The sequence below is a fragment of the Mustelus asterias genome, chromosome 26 (genome assembly GCF_964213995.1).
Source record: "Mustelus asterias chromosome 26, sMusAst1.hap1.1, whole genome shotgun sequence".
Taxonomy (NCBI): Eukaryota; Metazoa; Chordata; class Chondrichthyes; order Carcharhiniformes; family Triakidae; genus Mustelus; species Mustelus asterias.
Window position 1 is genome coordinate 40,556,385 of NC_135826.1, and position 11,378 is coordinate 40,567,762.

Here is an 11,378-nt window from a genome sequence, read left to right on the forward strand (position 1 = left end):
GTTTCAGGTTATTGATTATTAGTTAATTTGAAGATTGTGACACTGCCACAGTGGCAGGTGAGTGCAGGGAATGACGGTGGGTCTCGGTGTGAGTTATGATACGGGTAACAGCAGATACACCGAGGAAGCTGGGTAGGGGGGTGATGTTCTGGAGGTGCCAATGGCTGTTCATGGAGATAGAGGGGGGGCGGTGGTTATGGGGCCACTATCTCCACTCAGAGTCCAGGTTGTGAATGTTTGAGCCGGAGAATGGAGTTTATTGCTGAGAGCGGGGGAGGGGGGTGGGGGAGGGGGGTGGGGGGGTGGGGGAGGGGGGTGGGGGGTGAGGATAACACCAGGCCTGGGTATGGGGAGCATGGGCTACATTCTTCTGCCTAAAAGCTGAGGTCCGAGACTTTCCAGGTGGTAGACATTGGTCTTCATTATAATGGAGCCAGGATGGCAACAAAAACTCCAATCAGATCCTTAGATATGTTGCCAGCTCCCAAATCCACGCCCATCTCTGCGACCTTTGACACAGTTGACCACTCTGTCTGCTGTGACCTCACTGGTACCATTCTTATCCAATCTTTCCTCTATGGTTTCTCATTCTGCTCCTGAAGCCTTACAAAGAACAAAGAACAGTACAGCACAGGAAACAGGCCCTTCGGCCCTCCAAGCCTGTGCCGCTCCTTGGTCCAACTAGACCAATCGTTTGTATCCCTCCATTCCCAGGCTGCTCATGTGACTATCCAGGTAAGTCTTAAACGATGTCAGCGTTACCTCTGGAATTGTCCAAGGATTGCCTCTTCGGGCCCTTCTCTTCCTCATTTTGCTCCTGGTTAATATTATTTGCAGACGTTGTGTTGATATTTATGCTGAAGACTCTCAGCCTCACTAGCTGTCTCCAGTGAAGAATGAGGTAATTTTTATAGCGCCTTTCACATCTTCAAGCCTGTCAAAGACTTTAAGGTATATTGGAAGTGTAAACACTGTTGTTATGTAGGAAACGGGGCTGTTGAGTTGGGTACAGCAAGATTCCATACAAGTAGCAAAGTGATAATGAGCTGCCTGACTTATTTATGCTGTTCGAGGGATAAGTATTGGCCCAAGACCTGGGGGGTCTGCGTTCTTTGAATTGTCCCATGGGGTTCTTCACATAAGCCTGAGACTGCAGATACATTGCTGTGATTAACATATTGTTTGAAGTGACAGGACCTCTGACAGTGCAGCACTGGCAGTGTAACTCTGGATTACTTGCTTAATTCTCCAGAGTGGGGCTGAATCCCAGAAATGTCTGTCTCAGAGGCAGGGGGGAGACTTTCTGAGCCACACTCACCGTTACCTCTTCATTCACCCCATCCAAGAGTTGCCATTTCCTCCAGCGAAGAACTTGCCCTCAGCCCCACCACAACCCCCTGTGTCTAACTCCATCCCTCTCCATCACTCCATCCCTCTCCCTCACTCCATCCCTCTCCATCACTCTATCCCTCTCCCTCACTCCATCCCTCTCCCTCACTCCATCCCTCTCCATCACTCCATCCCTCTCCCTCACTCCATCCCTCTCCCTCAGCACTGCCTCACACGCACCCAGACCATTTGTTATCTTGGTATCCCAGTTGTATCAACTAACTCCAAAGCTCTTCATATCCCAAATTCCCTCCACCCACCAAAGCCACCTGCTTCCAGTTTTGTAACACCAATCTCCACATCATTATTCCAATGATCAGCCGGCTACAACCCCAAACTCCATCCCACTTAAAACTTCGAATGACCAAAACCATCCCTTCAGACAGACCTTGACTCAGTTATAACACTCTCTCTGCTACATTGTCCCTCAGTATAAGACTCTCAGTTATAACACTCTCTCTCTCACACACTGTCCCTCAGTGTAAGACTCTCAGTGATAACCCTGTCTCACACACAACTGTCCCTCAGTATAAGACTCTCAGTTAGAAACTCTCACACACACTGTTCCTCAGCACAAGACTCTCAGTGATAACGCTCTCTCACACACTGTCCCTCAGTATAAGACTCTCAGTGATAACACTCTCTCACACACTGTTCCTCAGCACAAGATTCTCAGTGATAACGCTCTCTCACACACAACTGTCCCACAGTATAAGATTCTCAGTTATAACACTTTCTCTCACACACTGTCCCTCAGTATAAGACTCTCAGTTATAACACTCTCTCTAGTGTACTGTCCCTGAGTAACTAGTAGAGTTGACCGAGGAGAACCAGTGGATGTGGTTTATTTAGACTTTCAGAAGGCTTTCGAAAAGGTCTCACATAACAGATTACGATGTAAAGTTAAAGCACATGGGATTGCAGGTAATGTCTTGAGATGGATAGAAAGTTGGTTAGCAGATACGGAGCAAAGAGTTGGCATAAATGGGTCTTTTTCTGATTGGCAGTCAGTGACTGGTGGGGTTCCACAGGGATCTGTGTTAGGACCCCAACTGTTCACATTATATATTAATGATTTGGAAGAGGGAACTGAATGTATTATCTCCAAATTTGCAGATGATACAAAGTTGGGTGGGAGGGTGAGCTGTGGGGAGGATGCAGAGATGCTTCAGCGTGATTTGGACAGGCTGAGTGTGTGGGCATCTACATGGCAGATGCAGTATAATGTGGATAAATGTGAGGTTATCCACTTTGGTAGCAATAATAGGAAGACAGATTATTACTTGAATGGGTGTAAATTGAGAGAGGTGGATACTCAGTGAGACCTTGGAGTCTTCGTGCATCAGTCACTGAGAGTAAGTGCGCAGGTACAGCAGGCAGTAAAGAAGGGAAATGGAATGTTGGCCTTCATAGCAAGAGAATTTGAGTATAGGGATAGGGATGTTTTGCTGCAATTGTATAGGGTGAGGCCACACCTGGAGTATTGTGTGTAGTTTTGGTATCCTTATCTGAGGAAGGATGTCCTTGCTATAGAGGGAGCACAGCGAAGGTTTACCAGGCTGATTCCTGGGATGGCAGGTCTGTCTCATGAGGAGGGACTAAGTCGGTTAGGATTATATTCACTGGAGTTTAGAAGAGCGAGAGGGGATCTCATAGAAACTTATAAAATTCTAACAGGATTAGACAGGGTAGATTCAGAAAGAATGTTCCTGATGGTTGGGGAGTCCAGAACTAGGGGTCATAGTTTGAGGATAAGGGCTAAACCTCTTAGAGCTGAGGAGAAATTTCTTCATCCAGAGGGTGGTGAATGTGTGGAATTCACTCCCACAGAAAGTAGTCGAGGCCAAAACATTGTGTGATTTCAAGAAGAAATGAGATATAGCCCTGGGGGCTAAAGAGATCGAGGGATATGGGGGGGAAGGGGGGATCAGGATATTGAATTTGATGATCAGCCATGATCATAATGAATGGTGGAAGGGCTGAATGGCCTCCTCCTGCTTCTAGTTTCTATGTTTCTATAAGACTTAGTTATAACACTCTCTCTCTCACACTGTCCCTCAGTATAAGACTCTCAGTTATAACGCTCTCTCTGGCCCTGCCCACAAACTCGCAATTCTCAGTTGTAATGTTTAGTTGCCCTCGATAGTATGACGTGCTGCTCCTTTTGCCCCACTTGGAGGGTGTTAGTCTGGGGTATTTATGTCAGCCATGGATGATGAGGTTGTCAGGAGTTTATTCCCAATGCCTTTCAAGGGTAAATCTTTCCTGGAACCAGGTGTGGACTGGGAGCAGACCCTGTCTGGCTCTGGAAGGAGAATGGGCCGGAGTTGTGATCTGAGACTGCTGTGTGATGACAGAAACAGATGTCTTGTTCCTTTAGCTCCTGTTTGGGGGATTATTCTGCTTTAAGTGCTTTCAATTATAAACAAACAAATTTAAATGTGCAGGAGGATCAGAACTCAGTGTGCCATTAATGAGCAGCTGTCAAGGACAGTTCTCGAACTCCCAACAATTAACCAGAAATCTGATGATTATCGTAACAGCTTCTTCTCCGAAGCTTCTCGAAAGCACCGGGATTCGCTTCCCACAGAGCTGGGCACAGTTCAGAATCTCAGAGATTTTACAGCAGGAAAGAGGCCATTCGGGCCAACTGCTCTGTGCTGCTCCACACAGCTTCCTTCTGCCTCTCTCAATCCCACCTTACTCCCTCTCTCCCTCCCGGCCATCCCCACTTTCCCCTCAGTTGGCTCGAATTCCCACTCAATCTCCACAATCATTGTGACTCTCAGACAAGATTCCTTCACAGAGTTTCCCTGTCACTGATTGACTCTAAGTTCCCTTCACTCCCCAAAATGTTATTCGAGACTTTGGCATTCACTGTTTTAGAATAAATGGAAGAATTTGCATTTCTTTGGTGTTTTTCAGGGATCCTCAGAGCCAGTGTCGCAGGTGTGGTCGTTATTATAAAGTAGGAAACATGGCAGCCGCACAGCAAGATCCCACGAACAGCAGGTGTGCTAGCTGCAAGCTTGGCAGCTGCAATCAGGGGCAAGAGGGAATGTGTGATCTTCCGGTTCAGCGCAACAACAGAAACTTGCATTTATATAGCGCCTTTAACATCTTCAAAATGCCCCAAGGTGCTTCACAAGAGTAAAAGCTCTGACCATTGAATACTGATTAAGAAATATTGGAGTGCTCGACTTTTAAGGAGAGTCTTAAAGGAGAAGAGAGGCCGAGAGGTTTAGGGAGGGAATTCCACAGCCCAGGGCAGCAACAGCTGAAGGCAGAGCCTGTAACAAGCGATTGAAAGCATAGATTTGGGGAGGGGGGGTTAGAAAGATTTCAGAGATTGTCGGGCGGTGGTGGGGGAGAGGGAAGGAAGGGGTGAAGACAAGACCCAAAATTTTCCAACCATTCACGCTGGCAGGATTTTCCCATCCCGCTGCAGTGCACGGAGATTTGGATGGTCGCCAAGATCTCCGTCTTTGGTGCAGTGGGAGCATGGCGGGAGGATGGCAGGAGCATGGCGGGAGGATGGCAGGAGCGTGGCGGGAGCGTGGGCGGAGCATGACGGAGCATGGAGGGAGCGTGGCTGGATCGTGGCAGGAGTGTGGGGTGAGCGTGATGGAGCGTGGAGGGAGCATGGCGGGGTGTAGTGAGAGCGTGGTGGAGCATGGCGGGAGAGTGTTGGTGGCGTAACGGAGCATGGCAGAGCGTGGAGGGAGCGTGGTTGGTGCGTGGTGGAGTATGGTGGGAGCATGTCGGGGTGTAGTGAGAGCGTGGAGGGAGCGTGGCGGGAGCGTGGCAGGGCATGGCGGTTAGATCCCGCCTGAGGACTTTAACATTGAGATGTTTCTAGGCTGGGAGCCAATGTCGGGAAGAGGGGTGAAGGGCTGGGGTGCGGGGGGGTGGGGGGGGGGGGAGAGGGGGGTGTGGGTGGGGCGGGGCGGTCGGTGTGAGTCTGATTCGGGCCGCAAAGGTTTGGAGCAGCTTCATGTTTTAGAGGGTGGGAAGTGGGAGAGAAAATTGGACCAAAGACAAAATGCCGGAAAATCTCAGCAGGTCTGACAGCATCTGTGGGGAGAGAATCGAGCCAAAGTTTTGAGTCTAAATGACCCTTCGTCAGAGCTGAGAGCAAAGAGAGAATCAGCAGAGATTTATACAAAGAGGGTGATGGGGTGTGGGGGGGGGGGGAGGGCGGGGGGAGGTGGGAGGGGGATAGAATGGGACAAAGGGAATGTAAATGAGGATACAGAAGGCTGAGAAGGTGCTAAAAGTGTCCATTAAGTGATCAGAATGCGAGAATGGCAGAACAGAGATACAGATTGTTAAAGGACTGCCTGAGGAATGTGGAGTTGCCCTGAAAGGGGGCGGAGGGGGAAAGAGGGAGAGCTGGAATAGAGATGAAGTGAGAGAGAAGGATGATGGCGATGTGGGAATGGCATTAAACAGGAAACTAGAGATGCGTGTGATGAGGGAATATCGGTGATCATGGGTGATTTAAAGCTGCACATAGATTGGACAAATCTAATTAGCCACAATGCCGTAGAGAAGGAATTTCTGGAGTGTATACGGGATGGTTTTCTTGACCAATATGTGGAGGAACCAACTAGAGAGCAGACCATCGAAAGACAGGGTACTGTGTAATGAGAAGGGAATCATTTCCAATCTAGCTGTACGAGACCCCTTGGGGATGAACGACCATCACTGTGTTCTCACCCCCCTACTATACTCCTTATACACCTAGGACAGTGCGGCCAAATTCCCCTCCAATTCGATTTTCAAGTTTGCTGACGTCACCACTGTAGTGGGTCGGATCTCATACAATGACGAGACAGAGTACAGGAATGAGATAGAGAATCTGGTGAACTGATGCGGCAACAATAATCTCTCCCTCAATGTCAACAAAATGAAGGAGATTGTCATCGACTTCAGGAAGCGTAAAGGAGAACATGCCCCTGTCTACATCAATGGGGATGAAGTAGAAAGGGTCGAGAGCTTCAAGTTTTTAGGTGTCCAGGTCACCAACAACCTGTCCTGGTCCCCCCCATGCCAACACTATAGTTAAGAAAGCCCCACCAACGCCTCTACTTTCTCAGAAGACTAAGGAAATTTGGCATGTCAGCTACGACTCTCACCAACTTTTACAGATGCACCATAGAAAGCATTCTTTCTGGTTGTATCACAGCTTGGTATGGCTCCTGCTCTGCCCAAGACTGCAAGGAACTACAAAAGGTCATGAATGTAGCCCAATCCATCACGCAAACCAGCCTCCCATCCATTGACTCTGTCTACACTTCCTGCTGCCTCAGCAAAGCAGCCAGCTTAATTAAGGACCCCACGCACCCCGGACATTCTCTCTTCCACCTTCCGGCGGGAAAAAGATACAAAAGTCTGAGATCACGTACCAACCGACTCAAGAACAGCTTCTTCCCTGCTGCCGTCAGACTTTTGAATGGACCTACTGTGGTGAACCATAGATGGTTACCACTATGGGTACTGAACCATAGATGGTTATCACTATGGGTACTTGTACATATGTTACTCTTGTTACTGTTGGGGTTAGGGTTGGGGTGTTCCACCTGTTGGTATTGTTCTGTGGTACACTCCGGTTGGCTCCGCCTACCTATAGGAGTATAAAGGTCACTGCACTTCCTAGTGACCCTTTAGTCTGGGATTGTATTGTTAAGCAGTATGCTCCATTCTTGTTGCTAATAAAAGCCTTTATTTCCCGGGTACGATCCAGCCTCCCGAGTGAATTAATCGCGCATCACCTACCTCGCATTAAGTTGATCTTTCTCACACCCTAGATATGACTGTAATACTTCATTCTGCACTCTCTTGTTTCCTTCTCCTTGAACGGTATGCTTTGTCTGTATAGCGCGCAAGAATCAATACTTTTCACTATGTTAATACATGTGACAATAATAAATCAAATCAAATCAAATCAAAATCAATAATTTTTTATCAAGATGGAGAGTGGAGTCGTTGATTTGGAGATTAGGGTACTGAATCTTAATAAAGGAAACTATGAAGATATGAGGGGTGAGTTGGCCTTAACAGATTGGGGAGAGTTGCTTAAAGGGATGACAGTGGATAGGCAATGGCAAACATTCAAGGAACGCATGGAGGAACTGCAGCAACTGTTTATTCCTGTCTGGCACAAAAGCAAAATGGGTAAGAGGGCCAATCCATGGCTTACAAAGGAAATTAGAGAGAGTATCTGATCTAAGGAAGAAGCATACAGATTGGCCAAGAAAAAGAATAGGTCTGAGGATTGGGAGCAGTTTAAAATTCAGCAAAGAAGGACCAAGGGATTGATTAAGAAGGGAAAAATACAGTACGAAAGTAAGCTTGCAGGGAACATAAAGACTGACACTAAGAGTCTCTATAGATACGTGAAGAGAAAGAGGTTGGTGAAGACAAAGGTAGATCCCCTACAGACAGAAACGGGGGAATGTATAATAGGGGACAAAGAAATGGCCGAGCAACTGAATACATACTTTGGTTCTGTCTTCACAAAAAAGGGCACAAATCAGATGCCAGAAATGTTGGAGAATGCAAGATTTAGTGAGAGGGAAGAACTGAGGGAGATCAACATTAGTAGAGAAATGTTGCTGGGAAAATTGATGCGATTGAAGGCGGATGAATCCCCAGGGCCTGATAATCTACATCCCAGAGTACTTGAGGAAGTGGCTCTAGAAATAGTGGATGCATCGATGGTCATCTTCCAAGATTCTATAGACTCTGGAACAGTCCCTGCAGATTGGAGGGTAGCGAATGTCACTCCAATATTCAAAAAGTGAGGTAGGGAGAAAACAGGGAATTATAGACCAGTAATCTTAACGTCGGTAGTGGGGACAATTCTTGAATCCATTATCAAGGACTTTATAGCAGAGCATTTAGAAAGCAGTGGCAGGATCAGACTGAGTCAGCATGGATTTATGAAGGGGAAATCATGCTTGACAAATCTGTTGGAATTCTTTAAAGATGTAACTAGTAGAGTTGACAAGGGAGAGCCCGTCAATGTGGTATATTTAGACTTTCAGAAAGTGTTTTACAAAGTCCCGCATAAGAGATTATCGTGCAAGATTAAAGCGCATGGGATTGGGGGAAGTGTATTGAGATGGATAGAAAACTGGTTGGCAGAGAGGAAATAAAGAGTAGGAATTAATGTGTCCTTTTCAAATTGGCAGGCAGTAACTAGTGGGATGCCACAGGGATCGGTGCTGGGACCCCAGGTATTCACAATATATATTAATGATTTGGATGAGGGAACAAAATGTAACATCTTAAAGTTTGCAGATGATACCAAGTTGGGTGGGAGGGTGAACTGTGACGAGGATGCAGAGATCCTTCAGAATGATCTGGACAGGTTGGGTGAGTGGGCAAATCAATGGCAGATGCAGTATAATTTGGATAAGTGTGAGGTTATTCACTTTGGAAGCAAAAACAAGAGGCAGATTACTACCTGAATGGCTGTAAATTGGGAGAGGGGAGTGTGCAGCGGGACCTGGGTGCCCTTGTGCACCAGTCGCTGAAGGTAAGCATGCAGGTGCAGCAGGCGGTAAAGAAGGCAAATGGTATGTTGGCCTTCATTGCGAGAGGTTTCGAGTACAGGAGCAGGGATGTGTTGTTGCGATTATACAGGGCCTTGGTGAGGCCACACCTAGAGTATTGTGTGCAGTTTTGGTCTCCTTTACTGAGGAAGGAAATTCTTGTTCTCGAGGAAGTGCAGCGAAGGTTTACCAGGCTGATTCCGGGGATGGCGGGACTGATGTATGAGGAGAGATTGACTAGGTTAGGATTGTTTTCGCTGGAGTTCAGACGAATGAGGGAGAGCTCATAGAGACTTATAAAATTCTAACCTGTCTGGACAAGATAGACATGATGTGGAGGTGCTGGCGTTGGACTGGGGTAAACACAGTAAGAAGTTTAACAACACCAGGTTAAAGTCCAACAACCCTGTTGGACTTTAACCTGGTGTTTTAAACTTCTTACGAGACAAGATAGATACAGGGAGGATATTCCCAATGGTGGGGGGGGGTCCAGAACCAAGGGTCACAGTCTGAGGATTCGGCGTAGACCATTTAGGACGGAGATGAGGAGACATTTCTTCACCCAAAGAGTGGTGAGCCTGTGGAATTCATTACCACGGGAAGTAGTTGATGCCAAAACATTGAATGTATTCAAGAGGCGGCTGGATATAGCACTTGGGGCGAATGGGATCAAAGGTTATGGGGAGAAAGCAGGATTAGGCTATTGAGTTGGACGATCAGCCATGATCGTGATGAATGGCGGAGCAGGCTCGAAGGGCCGAATGGCCTCCTGCTGCTCCTATCTTCTATGTTTCTAGGATGACAAAATGGATGAATAGGGTGAAACAAAATGAAATAAAATAAATGGAAATGGGCTGAAGGTGGAGGGAGAGTTGATGCTCTGAAGTTGTTGAACTCAATGTTCAGTCCGGAAGACTGTGGGGTGCCCAATCGGAAGATGAGGTGCTCTTCCTCAGAACATTGATGGCCTGGGAGACTGCGGGAATGGACGAGGGTTCCAGCAGCTGATAATCTGAGGTAAGCAGCACCGACTTATATCTCACTGATTCACTCATTTTCATCAGTCATTAAACTCCAGACATGCTTCCTGGAGCAGCGAGTTAGCGGCCGTGTCCTCTCTTCCTGCCAGATGGTGGGAGGTCTTGCTCATTCAGCAGCTTCCAGTAGCTTCGTTCCCTATTGCTGCACTGATTAATTGGACTTGCGATTGCCACAGCTCTGTGCTGCTTACAGCACTCGGACCCTGTTCAATTAGGCCCTCGGCATAATTAGTGGAATTATTTGCAAAGGCCCCAGTGACCCCAGCTCTCTGCCAAGGCCGGATCTGAAACACAAATTACTTCATTTCCCCAATTTGTTTCTCCAGTGTTGCATAGAATTTACAACCCAGAAACAGGCCATTCGGCCCAGCTGCTCTGTGCCAGTGTTTCTGATCCACGTGAGCTTCCTCTCACTCTCTCTTCATCTCACCCCATCCTCTCATTCCCCTCCTCCTCATGGGTGGAATTTCCAGCTCCTCCTGCCAATGGGATTTTCCGATCCCTCCTTGCCAGGACAGTGTCGTGGAATTCCATCCCCTGTGTTTATCCAGCGTCTCCCTTAAATACAACACACCACACCCTCAACCACTCCCTGTGGGATCGAACATAAGAACATAACATAAGAACTAGGAGCAGGCCATCTGCTCGAGCCTGCTCCGCCATTCAATAAGATCATGGCTGATCTTTTCGTGGACTCAGCTCCACTTACCCGCCCCCTCACCATAATCCTTAATTCCTTTACTGTTCAAAAATCCTTGCCTTAAAAACATTCAATGAGGTAGCCTCAACTGCTTCACTGGGCAGGGAATTCCACAGATTCACAATCCTTTGTGTGAAGAAGTTCCTCCTCAACTCAGTCCTAAATCTGCTCCCCCTTATTTTGAGGCTATGCCCCCGATTTCTAGTTTCACCCGCCAGTGGAAACAACTTCCCTGCTTCTATCTTATCTATTCCCTTCATAATCTTATATGTTTCTATAAGATCTCCCCTCATTCTTCTAAATTCCAATGAGTATAGCCCCAGTCTGCTCAGTCTCTCCTCATAAGCCAACCCTCTCAACTCCGGAATCAACCTAGTGAATCTCCTCTGCACCCGCTCCAGTGCCAGTATATCCTTTCTCAAATAAGGAGATCAAAACTGTACACAGTACTCCAGGTGTGGCCTCACCAGCACCTTATGCAGCTGCCACATAACCTCCCTGTTTTTAAACTCCATCCCTCAAATCCCACATTCTCCCCACTCTCTGGCTAAAGAGGTTTCTCCTGAATTCCCCATTGGATTTATTATTTGTGACTATCTTATAGTTATAGTCTCTAGATCTGGCCTTGTCCCAAAGTGGAAACACCTTCACCTCAATCCAACAAACCCCTGCATAATTTTGAAGATCTCT